Consider the following 20536-nt stretch of genomic DNA (forward strand, 5'->3'; position numbering starts at 1 on the left):
CATAAATAGCTCTTATTATTTTGAGGTACGTTCCATCAATACCGAATTTATTGAGCGTTTTTAGCATGAAGGGGTGTTGAATTTTGTCGACAGCCTTTTCTGCATCTATTGAGATAATCATGTGGTTCTTGTCTTTGGTTGTTTATATGCTGGATTACGTTGATTGATTTGCGAATGTTGAACCAGCCTTGCATCCCAGGGATGAAGCCCACTTGATCATGGTGGATAAGCTTTTTGATGTGCTGCTGAATCCGGTTTGCCAGTATTTTATTGAGAATTTTTGCATCGATGTTCATCAGGGATATTGGTCTAAAATTCTCTTTTTTTGTTGTGTCTCTGCCAGGCTTTGGTATCAGGATGATGTTGGCCTCATAAAATGAGTTAGGGAGGATTCCCTCTTTTTCTATTGATTGGAATAGTTTCAGAAGGAATGGTACCAGCTCCTCCTTGTACCTCTGGTAGTATTCAGCTGTGAATCCATCTGGTCCTGGACTTTTTTTGCTTGGTAGGCTATTAATTATTGCCTCAATTTCAGAGCCTGCTATTGGTCTATTCAGGGATTCGACTTCTTCCTGGTTTAGTCTTGGGAGAGTGTAAGTGTCCAGGAAATTATCCATTTCTTCTAGATTTTCTAGTTGATTTGCGTAGAGGTGTTTATAGTATTCTCTGATGGTAGTTTGTATTTCTGTGGGGTTGGTGGTGATATCCCCTTTATCATTTTTTATTGCATCTATTTGATTCTTCTCTCTTTTCTTCTTTATTAGTCTTGCTAGCGGTCTGTCAATTTTGTTGATCTTTTCAAGAAACCAACTCCTGGATTCATTGATTTTTTTTGGAGGGTTTTTTGTGTCTCTATCTCCTTCAGTTCTGCTCTGATCTTAGTTATTTCTTGCCTTCTGCTAGCTTTTGAATGTGTTTGCTCTTGCTTCTCCAGTTCTTTTAATTGTGATGTTAGAGTGTCAATTTTAGATCTTTCCAGCTTTCTCTTGTGAGCATTTAGTGCTATAAATTTCCCTCTACACACTGCTTTCAATGTGTCCCAGAGATTCTGGTATGTTGTATCTTTGTTCTCATTGGTTTCAAAGAACATCTTTATTTCTGCCTTCATTTCGTTATGGACCCAGTAGTCGTTCAGGAGCAGGTTGTTCAGTTTCCATGTAGTTGAGCGGTTTTGATTGAGTTTCTTAGTCCTGAGTTCTAGTTTGATTGCACTGTGGTCTGAGAGACAGTTTGTTATAATTTCTGTTCTTTGACATTTGCTGAGGAGTGCTTTACTTCCAATTATGTGGTCAATTTTGGAATAAGTGCGATGCGGTGCTGAGAAGAATGTATATTCTGTTGATTTGGGGTGGAGAGTTCTATAGATGCCTATTAGGTCTGCTTGGTGCAGAGATGAGTTCAATTCCTGGATATCCTTGTTAACTTTCTGTCTCGTTGATCTGTCTAATGTTGACAGTGGAGTGTTGAAGTCTCCCATTATTATTGTATGGGAGTCTAAGTCTCTTTGTAAGTCTCTAAGGACTTGCTTTATGAATTTGGGTGCTCCTGTATTGGTGCATATATATTTAGGATAGTTAGCTCTTCCTGTTGAATTGATCCCTTTACCATTATGTAATGGCCTTCTTTGTCTCTTTTGATCTTTGATGGTTTAAAGTCTGTTTTATCAGAGACTAGGATTGCAACCCCTGCTTTTTTTTTTTGTTCTCCATTTGCTTGGTAGATCTTCCTCCATCCCTTTATTTTGAGCCTATGTATGTCTCTGCATGTGAGATGGGTCTCCTGAATACAGCAGACTGATGGGTCTTGACTCTTTATCCAGTTTGCCAGTCTGTGTCTTTTAATTGGAGCATTTAGTCCATTAACATTTAAGGTTAATATTGTTATGTGTGAACTTGATCCTGCCATTATGATATCAATTGGTTATTTTGCTCGTTAGTTGATGCAGTTTCTTCCTAGTCTCGATGGTCTTTACATGTTGGCATGTTTTTGCAATGGCTGGTACTGGTTGTTCCTTTCCATGTTTAGGGCTTCCTTCAGGGTCTCTTGTAAGGCAGGCCTGGTGGTGACAAAATCTCTAAGCATTTGCTTATCTGTAAAGGATTTTATTTCTCCTTCACTGATGAAACTTAGTTTGGCTGGATATGAAATTCTGGGTTGAAAATTCTTTTCTTTAAGAACGTTGAATATTGGCCCCCACTCTCTTCTGGCTTGTAGAGTTTCTGCCGAGAGGTCTGCTGTTATTCTGATGGGGTTCCCTTTGTGGGTAACCCGACCTTTCTCTCTGGCTGCCCTTAAGATTTTTTCCTTCATTTCAACTTTGGTGAATCTGGCAATTATGTGTCTTGGAGTTGCTCTTCTGGAGGAGTATCTTTGTGGCGTTCTCTGTATTTCCTGAATTTGAATGTTGGCCTGCCCTACTAGGTTGGGGAAGTTCTCCTGGATGGTATCCTGAAGGGTGTTTTCCAACTTGGTTCCATTTTCCCCCTCACTTTCAGGCACCCCAAGCAGACGTAGATTTGGTCTTTTTACATAATCCCATACTTCTTGGAGGCTTTGTTCATTTCTTTTTCTTCTTTTTTTTCTTTTGGTTTCTCTTCTCGCTTCATTTCATTCATTTGATCCTCATCGCTGATACTCTTTCTTCCAGTTGATCGAGTCGGTTACTGAAGCTTGTGGATTTGTCACGTATTTCTCGTGTCATGGTTTTCATCTCTGTCATTTCATTTATGACCTTCTCTGCATTAATTATTCTAGCTATCAATTCTTCCACTCTTTTTTCCAGATTTTTAGTTTCTTTGTGCTGGGTACGTAATTCCTCCTTTAGCTCTGAGAAGTTTGATGGGCTGAAGCCTTCTTCTCTCATCTCGTCAAAGTCATTCTCTGACCAGCTTTGATCCGTTGCTGGCGATGGTCTGCGCTCCTTTGCAGGGGGAGATGCGCTCTTATGTTTTGAATTTCCAGCTTTTCTGCCCTGCTTCTTCCCCATCTTTGTGGCTTTATCTGCCTCTGGTCTTTGATGATGGTGACGTACTGATGGGCTTTTGGTATAGGTGTTCTTCCTGTTTGATAGTTTTCCTTCTAATAGTCAGGACCCTCAGCTGTAGGTCTGTTGGAGATTGCTTGAGGTCCACTCCAGACCCTGTTTGCCTGGGTATCAGCAGCAGAGGTTGCAGAAGATAGAATATTGCTGAACAGCGAGTGTACCTGTCTGATTCTTCCTTTGGAAGCTTCCTCTCAGGGGTGTACTCCACCCTGTGAGGTGTGGGGTGTCAGACTGCCCCTAGTAGGGGATGTCTCCCAGTTAGGCTACTCAGGGGTCAGAGACCCACTTGAGCAGGCAGTCTGTCCGTTCTCATATCTCAACCTCCGTGTTGGGAGATCCACTGCTCTCTTCAAAGCTGTCAGACAGAGTCGTTCGCGTCTGCACAGGCCTCTGCTGCTTCCCCTTTTGTTGTTTAGCTGTGCCCTGTCCCTAGAGGTGGAGTCTACAGAGACAGGCAGGTTTCCTTGAGCTGCTGTGAGCTCCACCCAGTTCGAGCTTCCCAGCGGCTTTGTTTACCTACTTAAGCCTCAGCAATGGCGGGTGCCCCTCCCCCAGCCTCACTGCTGCCTTGTGGTTAGATCGCAGACTGCCTTGCTAGCAATGAGGGAGGCTCTGTGGCCGTGGGACCCCTCCCGGCCAGGTGTGAGTATAATCTCCTGGTGTGCCCATTTGCTTACAGCGCAGTATTGGGGTGGGAATTACCCGATTTTCCAGGTGTTGTGTATCTCAGTTCCCCTGGCTAGGAAAAGGGAATCCCTTCTCCCTTGTGCTTCCCAGGTGAGGCGATGCCTCGCCCTGCTTCAGCTCTCGCCGGTCGGGCTGCAGTAGCTGTCCAGCACCGATTGTCCGGCACTCCCCAGTGAGATGACCCCAGTACCTCAGTTGAAAATGCAGAACTCACCGGTCTTCTGTGTCGCTCGCGCTGGGAGTTAGAGACTGGAGCTGTTCCTATTCGGCCATCTTGCCGGTTTTTTTCTTTGAATTTTTAGTTTTAATTCATATTTTTATCTCCTGTCTGCCTCTTGAGTCAATTTTATAACTGCTGGGTCCTCTCTTTTCTTCTAGTATCCACTCTGTCACTCTGATGATGTCTCCTTGCTGTTATTGCTCCTCTAATTCACAGAAGCTCTCCTGTGTCTTGTCCTCTCAATGCAGATGACAATGGAGTTTCCCCCCACAGTAATCTCCATATGGTCCTTTTTTTGGTTAATACTGCTTCCTATCTCTCCAAGATTGTTGATGTTGTGTTGCTTTTGTGTATCTAACACTTCTCTCCTATGTTATATCACCAGGACAAGCTTCGGGAGACAGAGGCTTATTATACTAATTCACAATCTTGTCAGGGAGTAAAAATCAAAATTATTATTTTATATCAAGGGGAGAAAGCAGGAGGGGCAGGGAGGTGGTACATGAGTCCTGGCAGAAGATCCCTCTCATGTGTGTCCCAACGACTTCCTTGGACCTGAAGAATATTGAAGACCTGGGACAGTGACGTAAAAATCAAGCAACAAGGAAATAAATTCCAATGACAAATAACATTTTGACTGAGAAATCATTATCCTCTTCCCCAGATTGGTATTATTGTTTTATACTTACGAAGGCAGTGACTGAAAGATCAAAAGAAAATAGTCTTACTCTCATCTAGGCAATCCAACCTGGAGGGTTTCAGAAGGCACACTGACTGATCCTGTGCAACTGAAGCCTTCAAAATTTGCTTTCTTCTTGCTTCTATCTTCTTCCTTCTATTTGCCCTTATTTATATACACACACACCCCCCCCAATACATGCTTATTTCACCTGAATTCCACATTTCATAAAAACTGACTTCCCATGAACCGTGCACAGGTTGTCACTAAGGATTCTTCATTGTCTCCCACATTTTCTGCCACCTAATTGTAAAGAGCACCTTCCCCTGCATTCTGGAGGTATATGCAGTAATATAGGTGTGTGTGTGTATATATATGTATATATATGCATGCTATTTAATAATAAAGTATTAAATAATAGTATAGCATTATCATATAATACTATCCTGTAATATTTAATAAATTATTCTCTGCTAATCCACATTATTCTATATACTATATTATTCTATATGTTATGCAATTGTCTCATACTATTCTATACGTTATATTCTATAGAATACTAATATGGTATATTATATTTAATAATATAATACTGTTATGTACTATAGTATATAATAAAGTAAAATTTAAGTTCACCTGGTTTTCTTCTGGTGTTTTCTAAAGCTCTTTGGCTATCTGTACATGTATATCATAGAAAATAGGATGTGGAATTCCCAGTGGCTTTTTGATGTTAATAGTGCTGATGTTAGAAACTACCAGTCCTGTTTCTTCAAAGCCCAGCCACACACTTCCTTTTTTCTTTGGGGAGGTAGAGGAAAGAAACAGGGAGAGAAAATAGGTAGAGCCAACTGTTGAGCTACGAGTTCTCAGGCAACTCTAACATAGTATTCATCATGCCCTGCCAAAATGACAGATCCCTTTTTCATGTGCTGCTAAGGGAGGAGAACAGCAAAAAACTGAAGAGGTATAGGAAGCCAAGGGAGATTTCTGTGCTGAATATGGACGGATATGTATGCAGGCTCTATTCAAGCCAGACACTTTAGGAACATTATTTCATCTGATTGTCCCAACAGCACTATTAAAAGTTATATGTTATTATGAACTTTTCATAGATAGTGACACTGAACTCAATGAATTTCAATATTGTCCCAATTTCATGAGTAATAGCGGAGACACCAGCAATTCCTCAGAGGCATGTCTGAACATAAAGACCCTGTCCACTCACCACAAAATCAGAGAAGAGAGTATTCTTGCCCTAAGACAGAGCTCGCTACTCAGGGTTTGCCCTTGATTAAATATGGAAAGTTTACCTGTGATACCTCTGACCTGTAACTTTTGTTTTTGAGGCTTGATCTTCTTTCTGTAGCATCCAGCACCCCTCCATTTGTGCATGGAGGGCTCTCAGCTTATCTGCATTTTCTATAAGAGGACCATCTATGATAAACTGATTCTCACTTAGATGTTAGCTAAGAAGTTGTTTTTTGTTACTGTTTTTGGTTTGGGTTTGTTTGTTTTGCCTTTCCTAGAGAACCATAGATAAAAGGAGAAATTGTTTCTTTAATATTTGCTATTGTTTAATTCAAAGAAATGAATCTCTAAATGTAGAGTTTCCATCTCTTGAGCCTTGGCAAAGAACATATAGATGTTAAATTTGCTCTCAACCAAATAAGGTGAAATCTAGTCAATTACCAATGCCACATGGTCTGGTTGGCACCAGAAGGCCTAATATCTGAGTACACAATAGAAAGCAAGTCAGGTGGTCTTTAAACAACACTCCCCTGAGACAATCAAGGTAGAAATAAAGAAATCTCAAAAGTTTAGCAAGCGGATGTTTATCTTGCTAGATACTGTCAGTAGTTTTCTGTAGCTACTTTTTTGAGCTAGCTAATGTTTAATTTGAGTAACCTTGTGGAAAGACCTGTTTAAGTGGCACTATCAAACAATAGCAGCAAGAGGAGAGATAAGAAGAAAGTAAAAAAAGGATTATTAAAGAAATGCTGGGGGTGAAATTTATCTCTTCAAACAAATCAGGGTGTGCTAAGTTAATAGAAAAATCCTATAATGGATGGACAGATAGGAAACTTATTTTCCAGAAGTTAGAAGCATGTGAGTGATTTTTACTCTGATTTGGTGGCAGGGGGTTGGGGAGAGGAGGCTGTGAATTTCAGAATATTATGTTTATAATATATTTTCCAGGATATTGGCATTAAAAATACCTTTTAAAAAATATTACATAACAATGATGCAAAGGATGAAACTGAAGGGGAGCGACAGGGTCTTGAGACTGCCTATCCTGAGCTTCTCTCCATAATTTAGCTCTGTAGGAAGAAAATCTCTTTTGATCCCATTTTCAATTCTAGTACATCTAACAGCAACACTAGAATAAGATTTGACCTACTAAGTGCTCTGCTACATTGGAGTTGTTTAGATTCACCAGAGTATAAAAAACATACATAGAAAGATAATTAAAAAATAGAGGCTGAGTTTGTCTTTCAGTATTTCTATTATTTGGTTAGTCCAGGCTCAGCCTCTAGATTCTGAATTTGTCAGGCTTCTGAGCCCAAGCTAAGCCATCATAACCCCTCAGCCCCTAGACTCTGAAGTTGTCAGGCCTCTGAGCCCAAGCTAAGCCATCATAACCCTGTGACCTGCACATATACATCCAAATGGCCTGAAACCACCAAAGAACCACAAAAAAAGTGAAATAGTCAGTTCCTGCCTTAAGTGATGATATTCCACCATTGTGATTTGTTCCTGCCGCATCCTAACTGATCCATTGACCTTGTGACATTCCTTCTCCTGGACAATGAATCTCAGGAGCTCCCCATGCAGCACCTTGTGACTCCCACCCCTGTCTGCAAGAGAAAATCTTTAACTGTAATTTTCCACTACCTACCCAAAGCCTATAAAACTGCCCCACCCCTATCTCCCTTTGCTGACTCCTTTTTTGGACTCAGTCTGCCTGCACCCAGGTGATTGAAAAAGCTTGACTGCTCACACAAAGCCTGTTTGGTGGTCTCTTCACACGGACACGCGTAACAGAATTTAGATGCAGTAAAAATTTCCAATGTGTTCCTGAGATTACTTTATTACAGAAGAGTATTAATAATGTGCATGTACTGATGCTTTATTTGTACTGTTTTTGAAGCAAAAGAGTTGAAATAAATAATTCAAGATTCTATTTGACCAATCAGCTTGTATTTTTAAGGGCTTAATAAGTAGCTGCCTCTGAGGAGATTTAGAGAAGGGCTGTCAGAAATGGGTAACTTTTCTTCAGGTGTTTACAGAAGATGAAGGGTGACAAGACAGGCACCAAGCAATCGGAATGGTGGAGAAAGATGCTGTGGCTTCTGACGGCTTGCCTGTGGTCTTTTGTGTTAACCAGCAATACAAAATTACTAGACTTTTCCACAGAGATAAAGGACTATGAAAATAGTTTGGACCAGGCATGGTGGCTCACCCTTGTAATCCTAGCATTACTGGAGGCTAAGGTGGGCAGATCACTTGAACTCAGGAGTTGGAGACTAGCCTAGGCAATATGATGAAATCTCATCTCTACCAAAAAGTATAAAATATTAGCTGAGGTGGGAGGAGGCTTGAACCCAGGAGGCGGAGGTTGCAGTGAGCCAAGATCGCGCTGCTGCCCTCCAACCTGGGTAAGAGAGTGATACCCTGTTGGAAGGAAGGAAGGAAGGAAGGAAGGAAGGAAGGAGGGAGGGAGGGAGGGAAGGAAGGAAGGAAGGAAGGAAGGAAGGAAGGAAGGAAAATAAAATAAAATAATTTGACCAAGTAACTGTGTATCCCAATTGCTTAAAAGTTCAGATACACAGGCTCCACTCGATATAAAATAAATCAGAACATCTCTTGGTGTTATGGGCCGAACATGTGTAACCCCCAATTTATTTGCTGAAATCCTAACTCCCAGTGCAATGGTGTTTGGAGATGGGGCCTTTGGGAGGTAATTAGGATTAAATAAGGTCATGAGGATGGGACTCTTATGATGAGACTAGTAGCCTTATAAAAGACACCAGAGAACTTGTTCTCTCTCTCTCTCTCTCTCTCTCTCTCTCTCTCTCTCTCTGTATTCACATAAAGAAGAGCTCATGTGAACACGCAGCAAGAAAGGGATGGTCTACAACCTAAGAACCTAAGAGGAGAGCCCTCCCCAGAAACCGACCATGCCAACACCCTGATCTCAGACTTCCAGCCTTTAGAACTGTGCGAAATAAATTTCTGTTGTGAAAGGCAGGAGTTTGTTGGGAAATGAGTTCCTAGTCTTTTTGCCTTTACTTAAACTACTTTGGTAAGATGTAATTGGGTTTTTTTCCCCCTTGTCTCATTGCCCTCCAACCATTGAGCTGTAGTCACACCTGCTTCTGTAGAAGGGTGAATACAACCCAGGAAAAAAAAAGAAAAAAACAGTTTTAGTCACATGAAATTTCCCCCGACCTTCACCAAAAAAGAAAATATGTGTTGAAATCCTAACCAGCCAGAATGTGTCCTTATTTGGAAATAAGGTCTTGATAGAGGTCATGAAGTTAAAATGAGGTACAGAGTTAGCGTTAAAACTATCTTTAAAAAAAATAATAATAAGGCAGCAAATCAGGTTACTTTTCAAAGGAGGGTAAAAACAAGGCTCAGGACTATCACAGCTTTAGTAGCTCAGATATGTTCATATACAAGCCACATTTTCTCCAAAAATACCCACGATTCTGTGTTTGCTGGATTATTAGAAATGGAGTGGGAGGATAAGCCATAATAAAAGTTTAGGCAGAGTGAAACAGTAAATAGTATGTACAAATCCCTGTAACTTAACCTGATACCACACGTTCAAGTTGTGAGAGGTCTCTCTTGGGCATGCTTTATACAGACACTAATCCCATTCATGAAGGTTCTGTACCTATGACCAAATCACCTCCCAAAGGCCCCACTTTCTAATGCTATCGCCTTGGTGGTAAGGATTTCAACATACGAATTTGGGGCTAGGGGATGCAGATGTTCAATCCATAATAGGTTGTGAGTCTGGAGAAGCAACAAGGCTCCCTCAGTCTGAGCTTGGGCCCTACTCAAGTAGGCAGATTTCAGTGCATCTTTCATAAGAAGGAATACGGATCTATTCTACCTTCATTTAACTTAAAGTCATAGCAGTGACTCTTTCAGAACAACGGAAATCTATTGTTAAGGAGGAATCAAAGTTTATAAGTTCAGAAACATAAAACAGCCAGGAATGTTCAGAAGGCAACTCTAACTAAAATAATTAAGCCCCTTCCCTGGAAGTACCATGATATAGTTTGGATCTGTGTCCTCACCAAATCTTATGTAAAATTGTAATCTCCGATGTTGAAGTTTAGGCCAAGTGGGAGGTGATTGGATCATGGGGCCAGAGTTCTTATGAATAGCACCATCCCCCCTTGCTATTGTGTAGTAAGTGAGTTCTCACGAGATCTGGTTGTTTAGTAGTGTGTGACACCTCTCCCTACCAACACTCTCTTGGTCCTGCTCCTGCCATGTGAGAAACCTGTTCCCACTTTGCCTTCCACCGTGACTAAAGGCTCCCTGAGGTCTCTCCAGAGGCAGATGCTGCCATGCTTCCTGCACAGCCTGCAGAACCATGAGCCCATCAAACCTCTTTTCTTTGTAAATTACCCAGTCTCAGGTATTTATCTATAGTAGTGTGAGAATACACTAATACATACCACAATGCACAGAAAGTAATATCAAGCAGTCTTACCTCAATGAGCAGGAAAAACATTTGAAGAATATTTGAAGAAAACTACGTGATTTTCTTTCCCTGCACTATTGTAGTTCAATTCTTCCCTGAAGCCTATTCAAAGGTGAGGATGGAAAATAATTACTCAAGAGATCAAGGCAAATATCATCCCATAGAGAATAGCCCTTTTCCATGAGCTTGCCACCATTGCAGCCTTCAATTTTACATGACTTCTGGTCAAACTATATAAATAATTAAAATATTTTTGCTTTAAAAGTTTTGATTAGTCTTTAGGCTCAATGTAGATATCTAAATTAAAGGTTGTAGGGCAAATACCCAAAAGAGCAAGGGTTCTGGCATCAGACAGAATTTGATTTGAGTTTGAATTCCATCACTCTTGTGCAAGATATGCAGCCTCCCAGAGATCTAATCATCTCATCTGTAAAATAAAGCTGATTATATCTGACCTCAATGATTTATTGGAAGGAATACATCACATTACACCTGTAAAGCTTTGAGCACAGTGTGTGACACAATTAGTCATGAGTAAAATTAATATTAACTCTTATAAAGAAAATCGTATTTTTGAAAAGAGTGCTAGGTAATATGTTAAATAAAAAGGCTGAGAAAACAGTTGTGTAGGACTGCCGAAAAAAAGAAATCATTTTCTATTAACCACTCCATGAGCCAATTTATCATTGAAAGAAGGATTTGGCTTGATAATGAAATTTCTAGAATAAGCAAACTCTAGTTCTTGACAGAACTTTAGAATCAGAATCTTTCAAATGGTCAAACTATACCATACCATAGACTGGGCGACTTGAGCAACATGTATTTTTCACAGAGCTGGAGACTGGGAAGCCCAAGATCAGGGTGCCAGGAGATTCGGTGTCTGGTGAGGGTTCTCTTGTGGTTTCCTCACGTAAGAGAGAGGGAGAAAGCCAGCCAACTCTCTTCTATGTCTTCTTATAAGGGCACTAATCCCATTATGAGGGCTCTGCCTTCATAATCTAATTTTTCCCAGAAGTCCCACCTTCAAATACCATCGCATTAGGGATTATTAGTTTTGGGGCGGGGAGTGGGGGGAGCACAAACATTCAGTTCCTAGCTCTTGCTTCAGGTCAAACAATCACTAGTCAGAGCCAGCACTAAGCTACATTTCTCATATGACTCTATCACAGTCTATTAGACCTTGATTTATATTTGCTGAAAGACTGGTCTCGTTTCTTTTTGAGATTTATACACTTATAAATTTATAAAGCTGATTTAGGACAGTTAATTCCATGTAACATGTCACCCAAACAATTGCACATTGGTTTGACAAACCACATTTCAATCCATCAGAAAAGTTTAGGTTGATGCCTGCACATATTCCAGAGACATGAAAGTGGAGGATAAGTGTTTTTACAGCACACAAACCTGAGGCAAGTTGTTAAAGGACACTTGCTTTGGAATGGAACTCTGGAGTGTTTAATTATCAACATGTGCCTTTCCATCCCCGGCCTATTAAATCATCTGGCCTGCTAATAATAGCCTGTTTAGCCATCAGGAAAAGATGGATGAGTTTTAGTTCCCATTTTCAAATCCAAGGGATCTGCCCTGTTTCTGAATTATCTGCAGATGAAGATTAGTCACTGAGGCATCTGTAGGTTGTGCAGAGGACATTGGAGTCCTGGCCAGGATATTTATCCTCAGCAACGTGCTCCTCCCTCTCCTTCAGGCCTTCCACTGGTGAAAAGAGACTGAAAGAGCCGAACGTAAAACGTGAGGAAGGGAATCTTACCAATTAAATGCTCTTTTTAGCATTGCAAACTGAATGTAATCATTTCCTGTGTTTAAACTGTCTGTGAATAGATCACGTATTTAGCTTTGCAAAGGAAGTTTTACATGTAACACCACTGCTTTCTCAAAGCCAGCTGTTTGGGTGTTTGTTTTAATCCATATCCAGTGTTCCCATTACCTGCTGATATGTAACAAACTATTTCAAATCTCAGTGGTCTAAAAAAACAATTTCTTTGGATCATGATTTTTGTGGATGAGGAACTGGGGAAGTGCTTAGCTGGGTGTTTCCTTTCTGATCCCTGAAATGTTAGCTGAGGTGGCATGGCTAGTACCAGTGGATGCATTTTTAAGATGGCTGCCTCATATGGCTAGCAAGTTGGTGCTGGCTGTTGTCTGAGAACTTGGCCTAGTCTTTTGTTAGGATAACTTCGTTGTGATCCATAAATGCCCATTCACAGGATGCTTGGGCTTCCTCGTTGGCAGAGCAGTAGAGTTCCCAGAATGAGTATTCTTTCAGTTGAATGTAAGCTGCAAGACTCATTCTGACCTAGCCTCAGAAGTCCCAGAAGACCACTTTCACTGCATTCATTGATCAGCCAAATTATTTAAAGCAAACTCAACTCCAAGAAGATAGAAAATAGACTCACCCCCTCAATGGTAGGTTAGCAAAGATATAGCAGACATCCTTTAACCTAGCACATCAAGAAAAACTATAATTGCTACATTTTAACTACCCCCTCCACACATTATCTGGTGATTCTCAGAAGTTTCAAATATATGTATTTAATTTATTCATTGCATCTCTCTCCACTCATAATATTTAATAAATATTTTCTGATTGCTTTGAAACTATGGTTCATCAATCAATTCCATTTATTTTTCTTGTGATTACTTCTTTCCTTCCTAAGCATTCCCATATTGATTACAGTATTTCAAATGCCATTCTGGATCCTGAATAACTAATCTACTCAGTTAACAAATAATGTAATCTTCAACATAACATTCTCTCTGAGACAGTGCCAGGCAGACAATGGAGACAACAATTCAAAAACACTTTCCAAGTTGAAGTACAATCTTAACAATGGCAGTACTTTTGAGGTATTTAGGTGGCTTTCACACCATGCTTTTTTTATGCCCCAAGGGGTAAGGGTACCAAATAAAGCAGTTTTCCAGATCTTATCAGTAGACCCAAAAGTAGAAATTAACTAGTAGTAGAAATCACTTATATTAAACCCCTTTCATTTGCATATATTTGTGTATAAATACCTAACTAATTGTTTTGAAGTAGCAATTAAGAGAACAATGGAGGAGAAAAAGGGGGCCTGAGGCTGCAACAGACACCTGGGAGACTGTATTTTAAAAGTCTATATTTTTACATATTTGATTGTATTTCTTAAATAAAGAGAAAGATACTGAATCATGCACACAAAGTACTACCAAAAGAATTAAATTGGGAGAAAGTTTCGACCTAATGATGCTATTTTCTGATAGACACCTCTTTAATTCTTCCCACCTAAATCTTGAATAACAAAGCCTTGTAATGTGTATAGAAACCAAAATTCTATAGACAGTGCTAAAGCAAGTTTTAAGATTCCCCTGACAAGCTCTTAAGTTGATAATGGCCCCTGTTTGAACTGGTATTTTTAAATAAGTAGTTAGGTAACATTCCTTTAGTATACAGAAAAGCCTGTATACTATCAGGAGGATCAGGTGGCCTTCCTTTCTTCTACTTTGTTGTCATGAACAATTCAGCTCTGGCCCCAAATTAGCATCATTCACTCAGCAAAACAAATGCCCCACATTTAACTCTTCTCACTCTTGTTACAATTTAGCAAACACCTGTGTTTTCTTGAGCATGCTTTGTGCAATTGAGCAATTGGTACAATTGATTTTTTTTTCTTTTTGCCCTCTTAACATTTATCCCTCTTCTGATAATAGCACCTTGATTTTTCTGTATGCAACCTCATCCCATATTCTCAGTTTCAGTGGCTTCTGATGAGACTCTCACCGCCAGCTCTAAGAATTGAGCCAAAAAAGGGAGGCATAGTTCAGAAATAGAAATAAATCAGAGTAAGACAAACCTAAGAAAAAGGAGAAGGAAAGACAAAGTGAAGAAGAAGTGGGGCTGGGATGCTGATGATGTTGTTTGAGATCTTGGATCCAGTCATGCTTCAAACTATATTTTTCAGTTACACAAGCTAATTAATATTTGCTGTAACACACACACACACACACACACACACACACACATGCATACATACACACACACATGCATACATGCACACAGACATATTTTATTTGTTTATTTATTTATATATTTATGTATTAGGATTTGCTTAAGCTGGTGTGATTTGAGTTCCTGTCATTTAAAATTAAAGCTTGAAATTAGGCTTTACCAATACAGCCATTTACCAACTCAAAATATATTAGCAAAGTATTTCTTCTAGTTATTTATAGAACTGTTCTTGAAAGGCATTGTGAAATCTGAAATAGTACATTAAATTTACTTCACTGGTTTTAATATAATACGTACAAACCAATAAAAGGCAGCCTATTCAAATTACTTTTATGAGATTATTCAGTATTACTAACCAAAATAAAATTACTAAATGTATGTAAATTAAACTTTTCTATTAATATACAACACAATCATGTATTTTTACAGAGTCAGAATAAAAGGTCACAGAACCACAAACCTCTAGGTAGATGTACATGCATTAGCATTCGTATAAGCACATGTATTTGGTGGCTTTGCTGGAGTAACAAACTACCTCAAACTCTCAGTGTTATATGAAACAAAGTTATGTTTCTTGTTCATATTGCATGTAGGCTTTAGGCCACCTGAGGGTCTGCTCTCATTGTGCGCTGCTCTATCAATCTTCTCAGCTAGATTTCCAGGCTAAAGAAGCAGCCTCCATTTGGAAAGCACCATTCTCAGAGCAGGAAGCAGAAGCAAGATTACCATGTCATCCTATTTAAAGCTTCTCCTCCAACATGGCTTATATCATATTCACTCAAATTGCACTGTATCAGGGGAACCCGCCCCCGATGGTTAACATGGGTTCTTTTCTATTTCCTAGGTATCTCGGATGGTTTGAGAAATAAACGGAAAGAGTACAAGAGAGAGAAATTTAAAGCTGGGTGTCCAGGGGAGACATCACATGTCGGCAGGTTCCGTGATGTTCCCGGAGCCGTAAAACCAGCAAGTTTTTATTAGCGATTTTCAAAAGAGGAGGGAGTGCACGAATAGGGTGTGGGTCAGAGAGATCACATACTTCACAAGGTAATAAAATATCACAAAGCAAATGGAGGCAAGGCGAGATCACAGGACCACCGGATGGGGCGAAATTAAAATTGCTAATGAAGTTTCAGGCACGCATTGTCATTGATAACATCTTATCAGGAAACAGTGTTTGAGAGCAGACAACCTGTCTGACCAAAATGTATTAGGTGGGAATTTCCTTGTCCTAATGAGCCTGGGAGCACTACAGGAGACCTGGGCTTCTTTCATCCCTTTGGTTTCTACCATAAAAGGCGGCTGCCTTAAGGGCAGTCTTAAGTGGGCCGTCTATAGATCTACCCTCAGGGCGCATTCTCTTGCTCAGGGATGTTCCTTGCTGAGAAAAAGAATTCAGTGATATTTCTCCTATTTGCCTTTGAAAGAAGAGAAATATGTTTCTGTTCCATCCGGCTCACCGGCAACCAGAAGTTTTATCTCTCTTGTTCCTTGAACACTGCTGTTATCCTGTTATTTTGTCAAGATGCCCAGGTTTCATATTGTTCAAACACACATGCTCTACAAAGAATTTGTGCAGTGTAACGCAATCATCACAGGGGCCTGAGGCGACATATATCCTCCCCAGCTTACAAAGAAGATGACGGGATTAAGAGATTAAAGTAAAGACAGGTATAGGAAATCACAGGGGTATTGACTGGGGAAGTGATAAGTGTCCATGAAATCTTCACAATTTATGTTCAGAGATTGCAGTAAACACAGGCATAAGAAATTATAGAAATATTAATTTGGGGGAACTAATAAATGTCCACAAAATCTTCACAATGTATATTCTTCTGCCGCGGCTTCAGCCGGTCCCTCTGTTCGGGGTCCCTGACTTCCCGTAATAGCACTAGACAAATTTAAGAATAGGACAGGAAAGTTCATGTCATCTACACAGCTGTACTGTCAATTATAAGGCAAACACAAGGATCTATAAGTGCTTACAAATAGGAGAATCAATGATTTTGAACAATAATATTTTTTTATTTTATTATTTTTTTTTTTATTATGCTTTAAGTTCTAGGGTACATGTGCATAACGTGCAGGTTTGTTACATTTGTATACTTATGCCATGTGGGTGTGCTGCACCCATCAACTCGTCAGCACCCATCAATTCATCATTTATATCATGTATAACTCCCAATGCAATCCCTCCCTCCTCCCCCCTCCCCATGATAGGCCCCAGTGTGTGATGTTCCCCTTCCCCAGTCCAAGTGATCTCATTGTTCAGTTCCCACCTATGAGTGAGAACATGCGGTGTTTGGTTTTCTCTTCTTGTGATAGTTTGCTAAGAATGATGGTTTCCAGCTGCATCCATGTCCCTACAAAGACGCAAACTCATCCTTTTTTATGGCTGCATAGTATTCCATGGTGTATATGTGCCACATTTTCTTAATCCAATCTGTCACAGATGGACATTTGGGTTGATTCCAAGTCTTTGCTATTGTGAATAGTGCCGCAATAAACATACGTGTGCATGTGTCTTTGTAGTAGAATAATTTATAATCCTTTGGGTATATACCCAGTAGTGGGATGGCTGGGTCATATGGTACATTTAGTTCTAGATCCTTGAGGAATTGCCATACTGTTTTCCATAATGGTTGAACTAGTTTACAATCCCACCAACAGTGTAAAACTGTTCCTATTTCTCCACATCCTCTCCAACACCTGTTGTTTCCTGACTTCTTAATGATTGCCATTCTAACTGGTGTGAGATGGTATCTCATTGTGGTTTTGATTTGCATTTCTCTGATGGTGAGTGATGATGAGCATTTTTTCATGTGTCTGTTGCCTGTATGAATGTCTTCTTTTGAGAAAAGTCTGTTCATATCCTTTGCCCACTTTTTGATGGGGTTGTTTTTTTCTTGTATATTTGTTTGAGTTCTTTGTAGATTCTGGATATTAGCCCTTTGTCAGATGAGTAGATTGCAAAAATTTTCTCCCATTCTGTAGGTTGCCTTTGAACAATAATATTACCTGACAAAATAGACATGTCCTGTCTTTACCTAGCTGCTTTCTAATACACTGCTGTGGCTTAAGGGTAGTACTCAGGCTTTCACTGCAATTTTAGATCACTAATGTAAGAATTGATCTTCAAGTTGTAGATTCAAGGAGGGAAAATTTCTCCTTTACCCTCTGAAGACTTAGTGAAAATGAATTTATGATAGTCAGATTAATAGAAAAAGGCATACAAAATTGATCTAACAGGCAAGGGAGAAATATCATGGGAGAGTGAGTGCTCAATTTTTTTAAAAAAAGAGAAAACCAAATTCTAATTTTGTTTCAGTGTACTTTTTATATTAAGGCTCAATATTAAAACCCTTTAATAAATTCATTTAGCTTGAGTTTGTTTAACCATATAAGATTTTCTTTTACTCTCTTTTATTTTTCCAACTTTTCATATTCATTTAGTTTTACCTACAACAATTTTTCTCCACTTGTTCATTTTGTAACAACATTTAAGTATACTCTACACTAAAAAAAAATGATTTTCCTTAAACAAAACCCATATCTTCATGCCTTCCTTATAGCCTTCCTCACCAAAAACACATCCTTGTAAACTGTATGTACAAAATTGTTTTTCTTATTTTTAGTAGTTTTAATTAACTACATTAATTAGAGCTTCAATTTTTATCAACTGTAAACCAACAATAAAATTATGAACACTGTTTTATAATTTATAAAAATGTGTCTTTCTTAATGGAACAATATTTTTTTAAAAATTGGAACAGAACATATTTACTAACAGATCTAAATCTATTTTGTTTCTTTGTAATAAGAAACCAAAAGTAGATAAACTTAAATCTCCTGTTAATGTTTTAGTATTGTATATTACTTAGAAATAATCTAGAAATGTGATGAATATCTATTGTTAACTTAGCAAAACTAGAAGGGTATATTGCTAAAGTGACTTGGGAAATCTTTTAAGTAAATATAAGTATGATTATCCATGAAAAAAGTATATTTACCAACTTATATCCCATTTATATCTCTTTGATTTATTAATCCTTAAAAATTAGGCTTGGAAATTTTTTTACTTTATTTTATTTCATTTATTTTTTATTTCAATCATTTTGAGTAAAAGTGATTTTGGGTTACATGGATGAATTGTATAATGGTGAAGCCTGAGAGTTTAGTGCACCAATCACCCAATGTACTATATACATCATATCCAATATGTAGTTTTTTAATCCCTCAGCCCCTTCCTACCTGCCTGACTTTTGAGTCTTCAATGTCCACTATGCCACTCTGCATGCGTTTGCAGACCCACATCTTAGCTATCACTTATACGTGAGAACATATAAGTTTTCCATTCCTAAGTTGCTTCTCTTAGAGCAATGGCCTCTAGCTCTATCCAAGTTGCTGCAAAAGACAATATTTCATTCTTTTCTTATAGCTGAGTAGTATTCTATATATCTATATAACAGGTTTTCTTTATTTCTTCCTTTATTTTATTTTATTTTTTTTTGAGACAGAGTCTCACTCTGTCGCCAGGATGGAGTGCAGTGGTATGATCTCGGCTCCCTGCAACCTCCTGGGTTTAAGGGAATCCCCGGCCTCAGCCTCACAAATAGCTGAAACTACAGGCGCACACCACCATGCCCAGCTAATTTTCATATTTTTAGTAGAGAACAGGTTTCACCATGTTGGCCAGGATGGTCTCAATCTCTTGACCTTGTGATCCGCTCGCCTTGGCCTCCCAAAGTGATGGGATCACAGGCGTGAGCAACCACACCCGGCCCACTTTTTATTTATCTACACTTTGGCTGATGGAAACTTAGGTAGTTCCATATCCTTCCAGTTGTAAATTGTGCTGTGATAAACATCCACATGCAGGCATTTATATGTATATATATATGTATATAGACTTCTTTTTGGGGGGGTAGATACCCAGTAGTTGGATTGCTGGATTGAATGGTAGATCAGTTTTTAGTTTTTTGAGAAATATTCACACTGTTTTCCATAGAGGTTGTACTAATTACATTCCCACCAACAGTATGTAGGCATTCCCTTTTCACCATCCATGCCAACATATATTGGTTTTTTTTTTATGTTTTAACGATGGCCACTCTGGATGGGGTAAGGTGTTATCTCACTGCAGTTTTAATTTGCATTTCCCTGATGACTAGATCTGAAGATGTAGTGATGTTGAATTCTTGTTCATATGTTTCTTGGTCATTGTATATCTTCTTTTGAGAAGAAACTATTCATGTCATTTGCCCGCTTATTGATGCAATTTTATTTTATTTTATTTTTCTGGCTTGTTTGAGTTCCTTTTAGATTCTGGATATTAATCCTTTGTTGTATGCATATTTTGTAAATACTTTTTCCCATTCTGTGAGTTTTCTGTTTGATGATTATTTCTATCATTCTACAGAAGCCTTTTAGTTTAATTAAATCCCATTTATGTATTTTTTGTTTTTGTTGTATTTGCTTTTGGGATCTTAGTCATGAATTCCTTGCCTAGGCCAATGTCCAGAAGAATTTTTCCTAGGTTTTCTTCTAGACACTTTTGGCTTCAGATCTTAGATTTAAGTCTTTAAGCCATCTTGAATTAATTTTTCTATTTGGTAAGAGAGAATGATCCAGTTTCATTCTTCTATATGTGGCTATCCAGTTTTCCTATATGTTTGAAAAATTTTATCAGACGTTAGACACAGTTTAGTCATCTCATTTTTTTTTTTCTATTAATTGTTATATAGCACATGTATATCAGGCAGTTACCATCCAAACAAAAACTACTGAGGTGTTTTGCTGATAATTCAGAAGATAAAATGTTTCTACTAAACCAACAATCTTTAACTCATCTACTTTCCTAAGGATTTATTTAAGTCAAATAAACTTTGAAAAGTATTTGGGCTTAATTATTTAGTTCATACATGTTCATTTTATCTCTATGTCAATTTGGTACCATGTAGATAATATATAAACACATGCATAGAAATAAACATGTAGACACAATATGCAACACACATGCACGTGTGCATCCAAAAGCCAAATTAATTAGGTTGCTCAATACAAAAAAAGAGCAAAATTTCAGACCTGAGATGAGCCCACCTGTGTGTCTTGAGACTCTGTAAGGAAGGCAGAAATCCCCAGTAAAGAGGTCAATGGCACATTTTTTTTGTGTTCCTCTG

The sequence above is a fragment of the Trachypithecus francoisi genome, unplaced genomic scaffold (genome assembly GCF_009764315.1).
Source record: "Trachypithecus francoisi isolate TF-2019V2 unplaced genomic scaffold, Tfra_2.0 Lachesis_group1, whole genome shotgun sequence".
Classification (NCBI taxonomy): domain Eukaryota; kingdom Metazoa; phylum Chordata; class Mammalia; order Primates; family Cercopithecidae; genus Trachypithecus; species Trachypithecus francoisi.